The sequence below is a fragment of the Lynx rufus genome, unplaced genomic scaffold (assembly GCF_022079265.1).
Source record: "Lynx rufus isolate CCGP_SWC_20201006 ecotype Redwood Valley unplaced genomic scaffold, mLynRuf1.p SCAF_2, whole genome shotgun sequence".
NCBI lineage: Eukaryota > Metazoa > Chordata > Mammalia > Carnivora > Felidae > Lynx > Lynx rufus.
The window spans coordinates 151,595,206-151,615,220 of NW_025814834.1; the positions used below are offsets into that span (position 1 = coordinate 151,595,206).

The 20,015-nt window shown below is 42.3% G+C and overlaps 1 pseudogene; it reads right to left on the minus strand.

Moving 5' to 3' along the window:
- Nucleotides 1-1,138: 1,138 nt before the first annotated feature.
- Nucleotides 1,139-2,285, minus strand: LOC124516231 (60S ribosomal protein L9-like; annotated as a pseudogene).
- Nucleotides 2,286-20,015: the final 17,730 nt, after the last annotated feature.

Below are 20,015 nucleotides of genomic sequence, written 5' to 3' on the forward strand. Positions count from 1 at the left end.
ATAAACATTCATGTGTAGGTTTTTATGCAGACATGCATTCTCAATTTTTTTGGGTAAATGTCAAGGAGCCTGATTGCTGGATCATGTGGGAAGAGTATGTTTAGTTTTGTAGGAAACTACCAAACTGTGTTCCAAAGTGACTCTACATTTTGCTTTCCCACCAGCAATGTCTGAGAGTTCCTGTTGTATACACCCCACCAGCATTTAGTGTTGTCAGTATTGTGGATTTTGTCCAATCTAGATAGGTGCGTGTGGTAGGATCTCACTGTGCTTTTTAAAAAAAAAAATTTTTTTTCAACGTTTATTTATTTTTGGGACAGAGAGAGACAGAGCATGAACGGGGGAGGGGCAGAGAGAGAGGGAGACACAGAATCGGAAACAGGCTCCAGGCTCTGAGCCATCAGCCCAGAGCCCGACGCGGGGCTGGAACTCACGGACCGCGAGATCGTGACCTGGCTGAAGTCGGACGCTTAACCGACTGCGCCACCCAGGCGCCCCGTTCTCGCTGTGCTTTTAATGTGCATTCCCCTGATGACATATGATGTGGAGCATCTTTTCATACGCTTTAAAAAAAAAAATACAGAGCTTTTATTGTATCTTTAAAATATCACAAATAGGCCTTAAGAATCATCTACTGGGGTGTCTGGGTGGCTCAGTCGGTTAAACGGTCAACTCTTGGTTTAGGCTCAGGTCATGATCTCTTGGTTCCTGAGTTCAAGCCATATGTCGGGCTCTGTGCTGACAGTGCGGGGCCTAGGGGCGCCTGGGTGGCGCAGTCGGTTAAGCGTCCGACTTCATCCAGGTCACGATCTTGCGGTCCGTGAGTTCGAGCCCCGCGTCAGGCTCTGGGCTGATGGCTCGGAGCCTGGAGCCTGTTTCCGATTCTGTGTCTCCCTCTCTCTCTGCCCCTCCCCCGTTCATGCTCTGTCTCTCTCTGTCCCAAAAAAAAAATAAATAAACGTTGAAAAAAAAATTAAAAAAAAAAAAAAAAAAAAAAGACAGTGCGGGGCCTGCTTGAGATTCTCTCTCTGCCCCTCCCCTGCTCACACTCTCCCTCTCAAAATAAATAAATAAACTAAAAAAAAAAAAAAAAAAGGATCATCTACCATTTTGTTTCTGTTCCTGGACAACTTAGAAATTATTCATCAGCCTGCTGAACCATTCTTTTTTCAGAGACATAGATCCATCCCCAAATTTTCTGATATTCTTGTTTTCAACTGTTGTGGCTTGGTGAATCAAAGCAGCTGAATTTGATACAAGTTCAATGTCATTTCCTTCTACAATTAACTCATCTTTTCGGGCACAAGACACTGAACAAGCAATGCCTGGTCTCATCCAATCCCTGCAGATGTATTCTTCAACCAGGAAATTTTGGACTTCAATAAGATACCTGTTCTCCTGAATAATGACATTGATGGAGGAAGTGAGCATACATAGACCTCATCTTATTATTTTTTTTTTATATGAAATTTATTGACAAATTGGTTTCCATACAACACCCAGTGCTCATCCCAAAAGGTGCCCTCCTCAATACCCATCACCCACCCGCCCCTCCCTCCCACCCCCCCTCAACCCTCAGTTTGTTCTCAGTTTTTAACAGTCTCTTATGCTTTGGCTCTCTCCCACTCTAACCTCTTTTTTTTTTTTTTTTCCTTCCCCTCTCCCATGGGTTCCTGTTAAATTTCTCAGGATCCATATAAGAGTGAAACCATATGGTATCTGTCTTTCTCTGTATGGCTTATTTCACTTAGCATCACACTCTCCAGTTCCATCCACGTTGCTACAAAAGGCCATATTTCATTTTTTCTCATTGCCACGTAGTATTCCATTGTGTATATAAACCACAATTTCTTTATCCATTCATCAGTTGATGGACATTTAGGCTCTTTCCATAATTTGGCTATTGTTGAGAGTGCTGCTATGAACATTGGGGTACAAGTGCCCCTATGCATCAGTACTCCTGTATCCCTTGGGTAAATTCCTAGCAGTGCTATTGCTGGATAGACCTCATCTTATAACGAAAGCCAAATAGAACACCCTTGATCACGTTCTGTACATGGCTACAGAAAGTGTGAACAGTAGCCAGTTCCTTTCTATTTCCCCACCATTTGTCAACCTAGAACCTCTTCTTTTTCTTTCCAGGAAGACAGAGTTTTACATTGAAGTGCTTTGAAGTCCTTCTGCAGGGTTCTTCTGTGGCTTTTCACAATAACTGTGCATCCTTTCACAGTGATGTTGACATTTTCTGGAATGTCAGTAATCTGACTGCTGAGAATGATCTTCATTCTCACAGTAGATGAGGCAAAGAGCTCATATGCTTATTTGCCATCTCTATGTCTTTGGTGAGGTGTCTGTTAAGGTGCTTGGCCTGTTTGTAACTAGGTCTTTCATTTCCATATTGTCAGGTTTTAAGAGATCTTTGTATATTTTGGGTAATAGTCCTTTATCAGATGTGTCTTTTGCAAAGGTATACTCCTAGTCTCTGGGTTATCTTCTCGTTTTCTTCACATTGCCTTTCACAGAGCAGTTTTGGGGCACTTGGCTGGCTCAGTCAAAGCACGTGACTCTTGATCTTGAGGTTTTGAGTTTGAGCCCCACACTGGGTGTAGAGATTATTTTAAAAATAAAAATAGGGGCACCTGGGTGGCTCAGTTGGTTGAGCATCCAACTCTTGATTTCAGCTCAGGTCATGATCCCAAGGTCATGAGATTGAGCCCCGCATTGGGCTCTATGCTGAGCATAAGGCTTGCTTGAGGTTCTCTCTCTCCGCCCTCTCCCCTGCTTGACATATTCTCTCTTTCTCAAACAAAAAATAATAATAAAAAAGTAAAAATAAAAGTTACCCCTCTTGATAATATTCACAGAGCAGAAGCTTTTAATCTTAATGAAGTACAGCTTATCAGTTATTTCTTTCTTGGATTGTGCCTTTGGTTTGTATTTAAAAGTCATCTCCATGTCCAAGGTCATCTAGGTTCTCTTTAATGTGATCATCCAGGAGTTTTATTGTTTTGTGCTTTATATTAAGTCTATGATCCATTTTAAGTTAATTTTTGTGAAGGTGTTAAGTTCTATGCCTAGATTAATTCCTGGGTAGTACAAGTGCCTTATATCAACAAAATACTAATTCCTCCTTCCCTTCCCTTGTGTCATTGTTGTCATTTATTTTACATACATACATAAGAATATATGCACCCATAAGCTATATTCATAAGCATACATGGTTGCTATTCATATTTTGAACCAACAATTATCTGGCTGGGTCAATTAAGAATAAGAAAAATAGGGGTGCCTGGGTGGCTCAGTCAGTTAAGCATCTGGCTGTTGATTTGGGCTCAGGTCATGATCTCATGGTTTGTGAGATTGAGCTCCACATCAAGCTCTGTGTTGGGCTTGTTACTGACAGTATGAAGCCTGCTTGGGATTCTCTCTCTCCCTCTCTCTCTGCCCCTCCCCTGATAGCTCTCTCTCTCTCTCTTTCTTTCTCTCTCTCAAAATAAATAAAAAAAATTTTTAAAGAATAAAAAAATAGTAGTTTTTATTTTATCTTCACTGTTTCTTATATCTTCTCTGATGCTCTTTCTTTATGTATATCTGAGTTTCTTTTGTTTTTAAGTTTATTTATTTATTTACTGGAGAGAGAGAGAGAGAGAGAGAGAGAGAGAGTATGAGCAGGGTTGGGCAGAGTGAGGGAAGGAAAGAGAATCCCAAGCAGGGCCTGCACTGTCAATGTGGAGCCCCATGCAGGGTTCAAGCCCACAAACTGTGAGATCATGACCTGAGCCAAAATCAAGAACCAGATGCTTAACCAACAGAGCCAGCCAGGTGCCCCTAGATCTGAGTTTCTGATATACGTTCTCCTTCTGTCTAAAAAACTTCCTTTAACATTTCTTGCAAGGCAGGACTATTGACAACACATTCCTTCCATTTTTTTGAGAAAATCTTTATTTCTTTATTAATGCTAATTTTGTAGGGTTCAGAATTTTCAGATGTTTGGTCTAGGTGATTGGTTTAAGATGATTTCTGAGGAAAAGCTGAATATAATTTTTATATTTGTTCCTCTATAGGTAAGATTCCCCTCTCCCCTTTGGCTTTTTAAAGGATTTTTTCCTTCATTTTTGATTTTCTATCATTTGAAAACGACATGCCTACATGTAGTAGTTGTTATTTGCTTGTTTTTTTTTTTTATTTTTTTTTAACGTTTATTTATTTTTGAGACAGAGACAGAGCATGAACGGGGGAGGGTCAGAGAGAGGGAGACACAGAGTCTGAAACAGGCTCCAGGCTCTGAGCTGTCAGCACAGAGCCCGACGCGGGGCTCGAACTCACGGACCGTGAGATCATGACTTGAGCCGAAGCCGGCCACTCAACCGACTGAGCCACCCAGGTGCCCTTGCTTGTTTTTTTTTTTTTTGCTGCATGTATCTTGCTTGTGGCCTCTGAGTTTCCTGGATCTGTGGTTTGGTGTCCAAAATTTCCCCAGTTGACCCTCAGTCATTATTGTTTCAAATATTTCTTCTGTTCCTTTCTCAGTTTTCTTCTCTTTCTGATGTTCCTGTTACACGTATGTTACATCTTTTGTTGTTGTTCCACAGCCTTTGGATATTTTCTTCTACTTTTTTCAATCTTTTTTCTTTGTTTTTGGTCTTGGTAGTTTTTACTGATATATCCTCAAGTGCAGAGATTCTTTCCCCTGCTTTGTCCAATCCACTAATAAGCCCAAAGGTGTTCTTCATTTCTGTTCTAGTGTTTTTTTTTTTTTTATCTCTAGCTTCTCTTTTTCGTCCTTTCTTAGGATTTCCATCTCTCTGCTTACATTGTCCATCCATTCTTTCATGCTGTCTAAATATCCCTTTGAACCATATTAATCCTACTCTGGTTCCTGCCACATCCCTGCTACCTCTGGCTAGGATGTTTGCTATGTCTTCCAAAAAAATTTTTTTTTTTTTGCCTTTTAGTATGCCTTGTGATTTTTTCTTGATTACTGGACACGATGAACCAAGGAACTTCTCTAAATAGGTCTTTAGTAATGTGATGTGAGGTGTGGGGAGAAAGGGAAAATTCTACAGTCCTATGATTGAGTCTCTGTCTCTTAGGGAGCATATGCCTCTGGACTTGGAATTGCACAGGTATTTCTTAGGGTTTTTTCCCTCCTAGGTGGGACAGGATGGACTGGCGTTGGGTATTTCTCTTCTTCCAGGCCATTTAAGCTCTGATAATACCTTAGCAGGTCAGTTTCTGGTTTATTAGTTTCACCTGCAGTAGGCCTTGTTAAGAAGAGAGAGCTCTGGTTTCTTTCAAAATGGTTCCCTTTTCCCTCTCCCTGCTGGAAGCCCAGGGATATTTTTCTTGGCTATTTATTGTGATAACCTGGTCAAGTTCTTGGGGGTAAAATTCACAAGAGTTTGGGGCCTTATTTAAAACTGGGTTCCTCTGTAGTTATTAACTCTCAGATTTGCCCACATTGAGCCTTCTTTAAATCATTAATTACAGTTCAGGTTTTCCTGGCCTGGTGCTGGCTCCCATGGCAGTTTCCACTCAAGAGTCTCTGCTCAGGTAAGCTGTGACTTCCTGCATTTGCCTGTCTCTCTAATATTAGGGGCAGTGGTTTGCCTTGTCCTCTCCTCTCTTATATATTCAAGAAGAGTTGTTTACTTTTTAGTTTGTTCTGCTTTTTACTTGTTGTTGGGACAGAATGGTGATTTCCAAGCTCCTTAGGTACAGAACTGGAAACTGTGCTCCTGAGTTTCTTGCCCTAGCTGGAGGAATTTATGATCTCCAGGCTACCAGGGTCCCAGGTGAGATAGCATGTGCTATGAGTGGCCTTCTACCTGACCATCCAGGCCAAGGAAAAACACTTACATGCTGGAGAATGTTCCCTGCTCAGAAAATATGACGATATGATGGGGATGACTTTCAGTCTCCATGAATTTACTACTCTAGGTACCTCACATGGGTGGAATCATCATGTTTGTTGTTTGTGACTGGCTTATTTTACTTAGCATAGTGTTTTTAAGGTTCATCCATGTTGTAGCATATGTCAGAATTTCCTTCCTTTTTAAAAAAAGTTTTAAGTGTATTCATTTTTGAAAGAGAGAGACAGAGCATGGGGTGGGGGGGGGGGGGAGGAGAGAAGGGAGATACAGAATCCAAAGCAGGCTCTAGGCTCTGAGCTGTCAGCACAGATCCCGACGCGGGGCTCGAACTCACGAACTGTGAGATCATGACCTGAGCTGAAGTCAGACGCTTAACCGACTGAGCCCCCCACCGGCGCCCCAAATTTCCTTCCTTTTTAAGGCTGAACATTGTTTCATGTTTGCATATACCACATTTTGTTTATCCATCTGTCCCTCATTGGACTTCTGGGTGGCTTCCATCTTCTGGCCATTATGAGTAATGCTCTATGAACATGGGAGGACAAATAGCTGTTTGAGTTCTTGTTTTTACTTATTTTGGGTAATATGCTCAGATTTAGAATTGCTGGATTGTGTTGTAATTCTATTTTAAATATTTTTGAGGAATTGTCATGCTGTTTTCCTCAATGGCCACCTGATTTTACATTCCCTCTAGTGACAGACAGGAGCTCCGATTTGTCCACATCTTAACCAACTCTTGTTATTTTCTTTTCTTCTCCTCCTCCTCCTTCTATAATTAGCTATCCCAACGGGTGTGAAGAAGTATCTCGTTGTGCTTTTGATTTTTGTTTCTCTCATGATTAGTGATGTGCATTTTTTTCATGTGCTTATTGGCCATTTGTATATCTTTTTTGGAGCGATGTCTGTTCAAATCTTTCCTCATTTTCTAATCATGTTGTTTGTTTTTGAATTGGGTCTGAAATTTGATTTTTTTTTAAATTGTCTTAAACACATTTTAAATATTGGTTACTAAGTAAATATTTAAAACACATGGGGGAAAAACTCTCAATGATTGTGGAAGTCAGACAAATCCTATCAGCCAGTGGTGCTAGCCCCAGTGCTGCCCGTTCATTGCCTCTGCCCTAGATGGGTATGGACAGCTCTAATGGGGGGGTCGTCCAGAAAACAAAACATGGTGGGAAGGACCAAAGGAAGGGCATTCCCTGTTTAACGAATGTAGTGGTTTCCAAAGTCTTATTTTCTTTCCTTTTGTTTTCAAAGCCTTAACTGTGCTCACCACAGCAATGAAAGCAAATTACGTATTTGACTTTATTTAAGGGAGGGCCTCACCTGGTGAGGAGTCAGAGAAAACTTCCCATTAACTCAATGTGGAGTATCAAAGACCTTTGTTCCACTGTACAGAATATTGCTTTGTAAAACATCTGTGGACTCACTGCAGGAGGAGAAAATGGCACATTGATCTGAAAATATATTAACCAGGTAACTCAAGGAGATGTCTTCAGTACTTCAAGTGGGCTCAGTGGAAGCAACCTGGACTGGAAGGTCCTGTGATTGATTCTGCCCCTACTACTATCTTGCTTTAACCTTCTGTTCCAAGCTCTGCTTCTTTCCCTCGAAGATGGCCTTAATAATACCTTACTGGAGGTGCTTTTGGAAGGAGTAAAAGATTTTTTTTGAAAAGTAGAGGTGCTTTTTAAATGTAACACTCTATGCAGCCCTAACCTTCGAATCTCATTTTTCCATTGGTCCTGGGAGCAAGCGTGGGAGAGGGTGACACTTGTTTGGTTTGGGCCTCCTCGAGTGTTAGACTGAAGCTCCCAGCCCCCTGGACTTTGCCCTTTGAAAGGCAATGAAGTTTTGTTTTGTTTTGTTTTCCTGCTGCAATTATTATCGTTCTTGATATTTTCCACTTCGCAGCTTACATGTCTCTTCCTGGCTTCCTTCGAAGCCACTGCCATCCCTCTCCAACATATCCCTGGCAAAGGTACTGCGATGGTTAGCCAGGGTGGCCTGTGTCCTTCATTACCCACACCATGACAGGCTTAGGATTTGTTCCTGAAGTTCCTGTCAACACCTGCTCGGGACGGAGAGGTGTCTTCCCGCACATGAGCACAGTTCTTCAGGCCAAAGTCTCTGGAACTGAAGCAAATTAAAGGCCCTCTAAAGGAAGAAAGAATTCTCACAGACCCTGAGAATACATTTGACATACATAGAGACATCTATCTCTATGAACTTACTGCTCTCGGTACCTCATGTAGGTGGAATCATCATATTGGTTGTTTTGTGACTCGCTTATTTCACCTAGCATGCCTTTCAGGTTCATCAACAAAGACCTCCAGAAATCTTTGGCCCCAGTGTAGCAAACCGTGTTCTAGGAGGCCTGGTGATGGAAAACAGGAGCGCACATAACAGACAAAAAAGCATGGCCTTACATACCCCAGGCCCTCTCCTTGCTAGCTGCATCACCTTGAGCAAGTTTAGCATCCTCTTCTATGCTACTAGGGAAATAATATCCATCTTCTCAATATGATGAGAGGGCTAAATGAGACATCAGACTGAAAGTGTCAGGAATTTGGGGTCAGGGGGAGCATAATAAAAGTTCGTTCCTTAACCATTTAAAGGTGGAGAAATATATCAGGGGCAGGGCCTGAAGCATTTGCCAGGTGCCAGCCAGAAGTGCGAGCGGCACATTTTTCATTTTCAAGGAGCTGGGGTCCAGGAGGGATCCAAGCACTGGGCATCCTCATGCCACCCACTGAGTGTCTTGTCCTTAATGGGTGGTTTCCTGAGACGTGGGAGGATCGTATTACCTAAAGTCAGTGTCCTACAAGTCCATCCTCTGTCTTTCTTTCCCACTTCTCCTGAGAGACTTCGGAGCCTTTGTACAATACAGCTCCTGGGTGTCTGCCTGATAGCAAAATTGCCCCAGAATGGGGAGGAAGATTGGGCTCCTCACTGTGCCTTTCTACACAAATGGCCATGGCTATCATTATTCAGGGCTGAGCCTGCAGAGAAAATTGTATAACTGTGCAGATTAGGGCCGTGACAAATACGTGGTTTTCAAAATCAGTTAACCCTTAATGATCCTTTTGTCAAGGGTCTGCTCCTTTCCCTATATTCCTCAGCTACTCTTCCAAACCTTTTCAAAAAAAAAATTTTTCAAGTTTCTTTATTTTGAGAGGTGGGGGGGGGGGGGCGAGGGGAGAAAGAATCCCAAGCAGGTTCCGTACTGTCAGAGCAGAGCCTGATGTGGGGCTCGAACTCACGAGCTGTGAGAACATGACCTGAGCCAAAATCAACAGTCTGATGCTCAACAGACTGAGCCACCCAGGCACCCCTCTTCAAAAGCTTAATCCTACAGGAGGGGTGGTGGAAGAAAATCCATTCCTGTTTTTGTTATTGTGTGATCTGAAGCAAGAATGGGCAGAAGGAAGTAAATCTTTCAGAGATAAAAAGAAAGAATTAACCACAAGTCTTTTTTGCATATATATGTGCTCTCTTTCTGTGATAGTAACTTATTGTGTTTATACATACTGTATACATTTGTACGTGTCTTCCATTATCTGCTTGATAGGCAAGGAATGTCACCTATAGTGTTTGCAAAGAATCAGTCAATTATTTAAATCTTCATATTTCAGAAAAATAAAAAAAAGCTTAATCCTTCTCCACAAACCTCCTAACTTACTCTGCCCCCACCCTCTCTGTGTAGGCACTGGCCTCTGATTTTCTGAGAAAACCAGTTTGCTAGATATCAACCTTCCCATTCTCACCTCTCTGCATCTTCAGAGTTGTCCCCTTTGGCACCTTGCCTCCTCAGAGTCAATCCAAAGACTCTTGGCAGAGACATTGAGATGTGGTCTATTTATTTTACTGAGACCCTGGGCCTCATAGACCATATAATGATGGAGATGGTGGGCACTGTCTTTGCTACCACATGGGTACAGACTGCATGAGAAAAGGGAAACAGAGTGGGAGACAGAGACAATCCCGTAATATTTTGATAAATCTTTGGAGGCAGCCATGCCTGGATTTGTTCAGTTGCACGAGTTAACTCTCGTTTACTCTTAAGCTGCTTGAGCTTCTGTCACTCACAACTAAAGGGGACTGAAAGAAAGCACACTCTTCTAGACTGCAAGTGTCACCAGAGGAGGACTATGCCTGTGTCTGTGCTGTTTATTCCCAGCACTTAGGACAGTGTCTGGCACATAGTAAGTTCTCAATAAATATTTATGGGCTAACTCTACCTGTGCCTAGTGTTGATGGTCCCATCTCTTCACCTCAGCTCCATCTTTGTTCCATTTTTTTAAAAATCATTTTCTTTCCTGTGTTTTAAGCCTCTCCCTTCCTCAGATAGTATGTATGTTCAAGTCCCCTTAATCCTTAAAATAGAACCAAGCACATAGTAACAAAATAAAAATCTTCCTTTATTATGGCATTTCTTTCTAGCACCCTGACCTACTTTCCCGTTTCATCTGAGCTTTTCAAAAGCATATTCTTAACTCATTGCAACCTGGCTTCCGTCCCAACTATTTCAATGCTGTCATACTCATTCTTGACATCCCTGACGTGAATGCATATATAGCACTCTCTGTCAGCCACTCTTATTACTCTCCGCACAGTTGATTGATAACCCTTCTTCCTAGGAAGCAGGATGTTTCTCAGAATCTTCTAGACTCCACTTTCTAGATCTCAGCTCAAGGCTCTCCCTTTTGCCTGAAAGTTCTGCTTGAATTCTAGTAACAGAATTTGGCCTTCCACTAACGGATTTTGGATTTTTTCCCCCTGCGTTGGAACTATAGCAGCACAACACTCTCCTTGGCGCTGGTAATTTGCTCCTGGCCTCTGTCACCCAGTGTGTCCAGGGCCCACACGGATGTCACACCTGGACCATCAGAGTTATACTAAGTGGAGGATGGCCTTTGTGACTCCGAGGCTGGTACTCTTCGCTCAATGATTTTCAGAGGCCAGTCTCCTAGGCCCACTCTGTAAGTATTGAACTGGAATTTTCTCTGCAACCCCAGGATTAGGTTAAAGGTAGATTTCATTTTATCTAAGATAGTGTACTATTACCTAAGGCCATTTCGGGAATGAGATTGTGAATGGAAGTACCTCGTCACACTGTTCCAGGAGCCCCTCTGAGAATTAATCCTGGCTGGTTCTGATGACCGGACAAGTAGTGGAGGATTCTAGGCATCTAAGTAGAAAATTACAACTTCACCCATATAACAAATGAACATGCATAAATAATCTGAATTGTATAATTTATAGAGGCTTAAGAGATAAATGATCTCTGCTCATCCTGCTAGCTTTAGAAAACAACAGAGTTCTCCAGTGGCTACATCCATTTCATTTATGCACTCAGCAAATATTTGGCAAGCACCTACCGCCTGCAAGGAGTTTATTATCCACATAGGGATAAAAATCATGCAGATAAATAGCTTTAATAAAATGTGGCATTAAATTTCAAATGGGTTTTCTTCTGCTAAAAGGCTACAAGGAGCCTTAAGAGTAAGAGCTGAGTCAACAAACATGAAGTACTCATTTAATCTAGTAAAGGTCCAGTTCATCTCATTCAGAGATGGCTAAACATGGCTCCGTATCAGAGCCTAGAGCAGTAGCCCACGGCGGACCCTAGGAACTGATATTTCTAACAGTGTTCCTGAGTGATTCTGATATGCCCCTAGACTTGGGCATTATAGGTACATTTCACCCTTTGCCTCAGAACTGGATTTGCCATCTCAGTGTCATTTGATGGGATCTTCTTAGAAATAAGTCCTCTCTTGATTATCTAACTATACTCCCTCTGGTTCTTCCCTGTCTGGTTTTTCTCAGTCTCTTTCCCTGGTTACTAATTTTCTGTCAGCCACATATTAGTTTTCTATGGCTGTCATAACCTCCAACTTAGTGGCTTGAAATCACCCAAATTTATTATTTTACAGTTTTGTAGGTCAGAAGTCCAACACAGGTCTAAAATCAGGGTGTCAGCAGGGCTGTGTTTCCTTCTGGAGACTCCAGGGGAGAGTCTGTGTCCTTGCCTTTCCCAGCTTCTAGAAGCTCATGGCCCTCATCCATCCTCAAAGCCAGCAACACTGGCCTGAGTCTTTTTCGTGCTGCATCACTCTGACTTCCTCTTCTGTCTCCCTCTTCCACGTGTGAAGACTTTTCGATTAGATTGGGCCCACAGGGGCAATCCATGATACTCGGAGCAACTTCGATTCCATCTGCTGCCCCCTTTGCCATGTACTTTAACCTCTTCACAGGTTTGGGCATTTGGATGTGGCTATCTTTGGGTGCAGTTTGGGGAGCATCGCTCTGCTGCTGCTGGCCCTTACTGTGGTTGTTTTGTAGCCCTCCCCTTGCAAACCAGGCCTTCAGAGGCCAAACAGGTGGTGTCAGTGAGCGAAGCTGGACCGGGAGACGAAGCGGTGGGCTGGGGCCCCTTTCAAAGGAACCCTGGCTGATCAACCGGCCAATTGTGGTTATGTGAGAATGTGTGCCCAGTGTTGCCAAATCTTTTGATTTTTCAGAGAAGCCAGAGCTTTTGTTTCTTTGTTACATTCCACAGCCTTTAAATATTGGCAATAAATTTTAATCTTTAAAAGCATTATGTGAGCCAAGCCAAACATATCTGTTGCTATATTTGGCCTTGAGCTGTCCGTTTATAACCTCTGCTCTGTATATTCCCCCTGGAAATGATCTCATTATGCTTAAGGATTCAACTACCACCTGTACTGTGCATGATGACTCCCAAAGCGATCTGTTTATTTAGATTTCTCTGATCTGCTGACAGCTGTATCCCCAACTATATTTTCAACAGCCACAGTGACTCATGCTCCCTCTGCACAAGTCTGCTTCTTGAGCCTGAGACCTGGTAGTCCCTCACTTTCTAGCCCAATGGTCACCAAGTCCTAACAGTCTGCCCCTTCATTTGCACTTGGGGCTGTGATTGCCTCTTTCCTGGATTATTATAATCCTTTTTTGTAACAAAAATTTTTGTAATGTTTTTTAATTTACTTTTGAGAGAGACAGAGAGACAGAGCATGAGTGGGGGAGGGGCAGAGAGAGAGGGAGATACAGAATCGGAACCAGGCTCCAGGCTCTGAGCTGTCAGCACAGAGCCCGATGTGGGGCTTGAACTCATGAGCTGTGAGATCATGACCTGAGCCGAAGTCAGCCTCTTAACCTGCTGAGCTACCCAGGTGCCCCAACACTCTTTTTGCTCATCTCTGAGGATCCATTCTTCCTGATTCCAGCCTATGCTCTAAAATGCAACTTAGATCACATCTTCTTTCACTTCTGTGGAACATTCTGCAGTGATTTCCAATAACCTACAGGATGAAGTCTTTAGACTTTAGTCCATAATATAGCATTCCATGCCTCTCATGTGGTGACCCAGCATTATCTCTCCAACCTCATTTCTTACCACTTTTCCATTGCTGTCTGGTATTTCAGTACTACAGAACATTAATTGCAGTTCCCTGTATATGGGATATGGCTTACCACTCACTGGTCCCTTTGACGGAATGCCCTTTCCCATTGATCCACCTAGAGACCTATTATTCCTCCTTACCCTGAAAATCAGGGCTTACTTAAATGGTGAAATGTTCCCCGACTCCTTCCCTGCAGCCTTTCCACAGACCTTCCTCCCAGCAATCATTGTGCTTTGCTTATGCATTTTTTACTGCACCTGTCTCGTGTGGCTTTAATTATTTGCTCACGTACATTCTCCTATCTTCGTGTCTTAGCGTCTTTGTGACATGAGTACTTAGCAGAGGGCCCTCGCAACAGACACGCCTAATAATATTTCTGAATGAACAAATGAATGAATGAAGGAACCATGCTACACAGATGGCATCTGTCCTATTTATGATCAAAATTACCCCAAGGAGTTGTAATTCTTTGATGAGTTTCTCGTTCGTCTCTTCAAATAAGTTTCTATCTTCCGCCAGCTGCAGAAGCTCTTTGAATGATTTAAAATGCAGAATTCAAAATTGGCTGCCAAGAAATGCCACTTCATTTCCTTTCTAAAATAACGTGATTTTCCCCGTGACCCAGACAAAAGAGCAAGACTTGGCTAATGTGTCATTTAAAAAAAAAAAGATTTTCCAGGGAAAAAGAGGTTAACTTGAGTAGATAAATGCTTTGCCCCTTTCCTTGGCGATCCCTAGGTGTTTCTTCCCAGGTCTGAAGACTCTCCCTGTGTAAATGCACAGGGGAAAGACACTCTAGGTCCTGCTTCTAATCCCACAACAACGCCATCTCAGGAAGTGCCAGGACCCTGTGAACCTTGCAGGCTCCTGCAATTTAGTCATAGATCTGGGCAAGGACCACAATTTACAAGGCATTTCTCTCAGACAGAGAGATTAGTCATCTTTCTAAAAATGGAAGGAACAGGCACAAAGGGGCACTTGTCTTCACAGGAAGCCTGGCCAGCAGAGCCCCCAGCAAAGCCTGTAGACTGACTGGAAGAATTGGGGGGAAGATCAGCTCAAGGGCAGTCCCACGGTCACTCCCAATCTGCCCAACTGTACTAGTACAGACCCAGGGACAAAAAATAAAGCCAGTTCCTGGACGACAGTTACCAGATATCTTTTTTTTTTTTTTTTTTTTTTGAAAAAGAGAGAGAGAGCACACGCATGTGCAGTGGGTGTGTGTGGGGAAGGGCAGAGGAAGAGAGGGAGAATCTTAGGCAGGCTCCAGACCCAATGTGAGGCCTGATGCAGGTCCCACGACTCTGGGATCATGAACTGAGCCTGAAATCAAGAGTCAGATGCTCAACCGACTGAGTCACTCAGACACCCCAGGCATCACTTTTTTGATGCCTGAGGTTTTCTCTTCTCCTGTATCCCTGTATGTATTATCTCCTGCTGTTCCTTGAGGGAAATGGAGAGAGGGAAAGGAATTTACATTCACTGTATACCTATTGTGAGCCAGGAAATGTGATAGATGCTTTAAATGCTTTTCTTTTCTTTTTTTATTTATTTTCACCTTTATTTATTTTTGAGAGAGCGAGACAGAGTGTGAGTGGGGGAGCGGCAGAGAGAGACAGGGGGGACACATAATCTGAAGCAGGCTCCAGGCTCTGAGCTGTCAGCACAGAGCTGGAGGCGGGGCTCAAACTCATGGACCGTGAGATCATGACCTGAGCCAAAGTCAGCTGCTAAACCGACTGAGCCACCCAGGCGTTCCTATGCTTTTCTTTTTTAACTGGCTTCAATTTTTTTTAAGCTTATTTATTTTTGAGAGACAGAGAGAGACAGAATGTGAGGGAGGGGAGGGATGGAGGGGAAGGATGGAGGGGAGGGAGGATAGAGCAGAGAGAGGGAGACACAGAATCCCAAGCAGGTTCCAGGCTCTGGGTTGTCAGCACAGAGCCTGATGCGGGGCTCAGACCCAGGAACCATGAGATCATAACCTGAGCCGAAGTTGGATGCTTAACTGACTGAGCCACCCAGGCGTCCCTAACTGGTTTCAATTTTATTTGCCTTCTTAAATCTCCATTTTACAAGTGAAGAGACTGAACATCAGTGAGGCCAAGCAACTTGCTCATTTCTGAACAAGCAGTAAATGATGGGGCCAAGATATTATTCCGGTAGATGTTATTTTAAAGCCCACACTTTGCTCCACTTATGATGCTGCTGATGTAGAATAGCTGTAAAATCTAATTTTTGTGCTTGTGTGCCAGAATGGAGAGCTTATGTTAGCCTATCCAGAGTATTCTCAGGCCAACATTTGGGAAACAAATCAACACATGTTTTGTGAAGGGACTGTCACGTTGATCCAAAGGGGTGTAAGACCCAACCCCTGCCTTTCAGGACTGGAAGGCCAATCTGGTGAGATGAAGTTCAGGAGTAACACTAGAGCATGTGAGAGCACAGGACCTGCTGCAAGTTAAGCATGTCAGCAATCCTGGACATTTCTACCATCTCTCTGGTGATGTTCCCGTGGGTGACATACTCCCCTGAGGGTTTGTGGAGACATCGCTACCACATCTCCTCTTCTGCTCGCTCAAGAAAATGTGTTAGACGGCAAGTCATTGGGAACGTGCCATTAAAAGGATTACTTGAATCATGGAGGATGTTTGCTATTTTAATCATTAGTAGTGACATACCAGTGGCAATTTCACAACAGATGGCAGTGCATCCATATGTTCAGAACTACTGTGCCCGAGGATCACTGCAGAGGGCAGCCAAATGTCTAATGTGGACAAAATATGCTGTGAGCTGAGATGAGGGGGAGCTCGACAGGGCTGGAGCACAGGGGGGTACCTTACCCAGAAGAGCCGATGATGTAGGCTCACGCCTAGCATCGTGCCTGGCATATGGGAGAGCTAAACAAAGGAACCACATTGAAAAATGCAGGGCACACAATACCAAAGAGCTGCAGATGCCAGTCACACCCAAGGTCCAGCATGAGGTAGGACCCTCCCCCCCTTTCCCCAGTGCAGTGAGGACACATAAGTGAACCGCAACCCCCACCCCCTCCTGCAGACACATTATCTCAGGGAGGGGATCAGGTAGGGGGGAAACTCTCAGAAAAAACTGAATATTTCCTAAAGTAATGGCTTGATTTATTAGTCTGGAGTATGCTTTTAGTCAAATAATATAAAAACTGTTTCTTCCCTCAGCCAGAGGGTGTGGGGTTGGGAGGGGGACTGGATTGATAAGGAGCAAAGGAGTTACATTTTCTCTGCTCTAAGTGATGTGCAAAGTGAAGTTTGTGACTCTGTTACATTGATATTGTTATTTGCTGGTTTTTCCATTTTAGATATTATGCCACTCCATGTTATTTTCCCCCTTTTCATCCTAATCTTTGTTAATTAACACTATCTTTAGTTCTTCTGTCACTACCTTTGTGTAACTTCACATTTTATACTTCAATCTCTTTCTTATTCCAACAACTTTTCAGTGATATCTCTGAGTTCCTATTTTGTCAGGTAAGGGCACTTCTCTCCACCACTCCTTCCACCTTCTAATTTCTGTCATTTGGATAATTAATGTTTACCTTCTATTCTGTAACCATATTCAAGTCTTATTTTATAATATATGTAGGTTGAGTCTAAAAGGTTGAGAATCAAAAATACATTTATGCTGCTTTGACTAATACTTTTCACTGTAGGGCCAAAGGTCAATGTCATGATTCCTGCACCTTGCAGAGGGCATTAGCCCCTAGCTGCTGATGTAACAAATTTGAACACCACAGTTGCTTCGTGGCTTACTCAACACAAATCTAAAGTTTTGGGAGTCAAAAGTCCTCCGGGGGTCTCATTGGGCTCAAGGTGTTTACAGGGCTATTCCTTCTGGAGATTCTAGGGGAGAATTTATTTTCTTGCCTTTTCCAGCTCTTATAGGTCACCTGCATAGACTCACGGCTTCTTCCTCCATTTTCTTCTCTCTCTCTTTTTTTTAAAGTATATTTTTTATGTATTTTTGAGGGGGAGAGCCCAAGCCTGGGAGGTGCGGAGAGGGAGGGAGAGACAGAGAATCCCATGTGGGTTCCACGCTGTCAGTGCAGAACCTGACACAGGGCTTGATCCCACAACCTTGAGTTGATGGCCTAAGTTGAAATCAACAGTCAGACACTTAACCAGCTGGGCCACCCAGGTGTCCCCTTCCTCCATTTTCAAAGCCAGTCATTGTATTTCTCTGATCCTTCTTCCTTCATTACATTTTTCTCTGATCATAGCCTGGAGAGGTTCTCTGTTATGAAACAGTCATATGATTGGATTGGGCCCACCTGGACAATCCATAATAATCTCCCCATCTCTTGGGGCCCCTGGGTGGCTCAGTCGGTTAAGCGTCTGACTTCAGCTGAGGTCATGATCTCACAGTCTGTGAGTTCAAGCCCCGTGTTGGGCTCTGTGCTGACAGTTCAGAGCCTGGAGCCTGCTTCAGATTCTGTGTCTCCCTCTCTCTCTCTGCCCCTCTCCCACTCATGCTCTGTCTCTCTCTGTATCAAAAATAAATAAAAACATTTAAAAAAAGTAAAAATAATCTCCCCATCTCACATGTCCTAATCTTTGTCACGTCTGTAAAGCTCCTTTTGCCATATAAGTTAACGTTGGCACAGATTCCAAGTATTTGGACATGAATATCTTTGAGGAGTCATTATTCTATCTACCACAAAAGATAAAATGTACCTGGTGTTAAATAAAAATGAATTCTTATACTCCATCATTGTTCAAAAGCCACACCATATTTTAACATGCATGTTTCATTTTTGGACTCCAATTTGGATCAATTGCTTTCTAGGTCTGCTGCTCTGTTTTCACGTGGGATTTCTTGTTCTTGAATTCTTGGTTTGATCTCACCATTTCTTATATTCCACATCTTCCGTATCTTTATATTTGTTGCTTTTCACCCCAATCCCCACACAACTTGCCATGAAACAATACATAGGAAATAACCTCTCTGAGTTCTTACACATGATCAATGATTCCTCCACTCCCTAATCTTTTACATTGTTTCATCATCTTGTATTCACTTCATGCTGATTCCTAATATGAGTGGAATTTGCCATTTATATTTTTCCATGAATTATTCATATTCTTTTTTCCAACTTTAAGTTGAGTTCACTTTTGCTAGAACTCTTTTTATGTATAGTGGAGATTAATCCTTTGTAATATATATTTCAAAATTTTCTTTCAGAGTTTATTTATTTTCAAATTTTGTTTATGGAGGTTTCTTCATACATTTTAAATTTATGTTTTAAATTTATAGTGTTCAGGCTTTTCCTTTATTGCTTTAGGGTTTTGGGTTTTGCTTAGAGAGATGCATATATATTCTAAGTTACACAGACATTATTCTGATTTTTTCTAATGTGTACTTTTATTATTTATATTTTGTTTTTAATCCATCTGGAGTTTAGTTCAATGTTTGTTATACTTATTAAAATTTTCTTTCTTTTTTTTTTTTTTTAATTTTTTTTTTCAACGTTTATTTATTTTTTTGGGGGACAGAGAGAGACAAAGCATGAACAGGGGAGGGGCAGAGAGAGAGGGAGACACAGAATCGGAAACAGGCTCCAGGCTCTGAGCCATCAGCCCAGAGCCCGACGCGGGGCTCGAACTCACGGACCGCGAGATCGTGACCTGGCTGAAGTCGGACGCTTAACCGACTGCGCCACCCAGGCGCCCCACTTATTAAAATTTTCAAATGGATAGCCAGTAGTCTCAACACCGTATGAGTATTAATTTCTCCCCCCACCTCACTGCTTGGAAATGCAGTCTTCATCAGATTGTAAACGTCTGTATATTCTTGGGACTGTTTTTGAACTGTTGTCTTCTGTTCATCTGCTTTATGTGGCACCTCACCAGTACCATATTGTTCTTATTGTAGCCTTTAGACATGCAGCGCAATTTACCTTTCCTTGTTATTTTACAAAAGCATCTTGTGAAATTTTATATTTGTATGCTTTCATGGAATATTGAGAATATGTCGGTAAAGTCCTTAACGATTGTCCAGGATTTTGATTGGAAAACATTGAATTATAGATTAATTTGAAGAAACTCTTTATCATATTGGCTTTCATTGAAGAAAAAGTTATTGGGACACTCGTTACACTGGTAAGGAAGGCTTTATTCAGGACTTTTGCAATAGATGTTAAGGCTATCACAATAGGAGAAAGAGATTAGGCTAAACACCGAATACAACGAAGATAGGAGGGGATTTATAGCCAATGAGCAGTGGGAGGGGTTTGGTGGATGAAAAATTACTGAGAGGAGGGAGACATCAAGGGTAGGGGGATTCTTGATAAACTGACTTAACAGGATTCTTCTAAAACTGGGGTAGGCAGGCTGAAGACAGGGCTCAAGGATGAGGTCTAGTTGAAAAGAGGGCTCAAGGACCCTGATTAAAGTTTGGTCAAAGAGAGAGTCTTTATCACTCTTTCCATCTAGGAACATAATTTTTCTCTATATTATTCAAGTTATATTCTATATTCTTCTATAAGGATTTACAGTTGTTTTCAGTCAGATTTTACTCCTTTTTTGTTACATTGAGTCTTTGGTATCATAAGAGTTTTGTTGATATTATGAGTGGGGTTTTAAAAATTACATTTCCAATTATAATTATTTAAATCGTAAGAGTAAATTATTGATTTTTGTAGGTTGATCTGTGCTTTGTCATCTTACTCTGCTCTCTT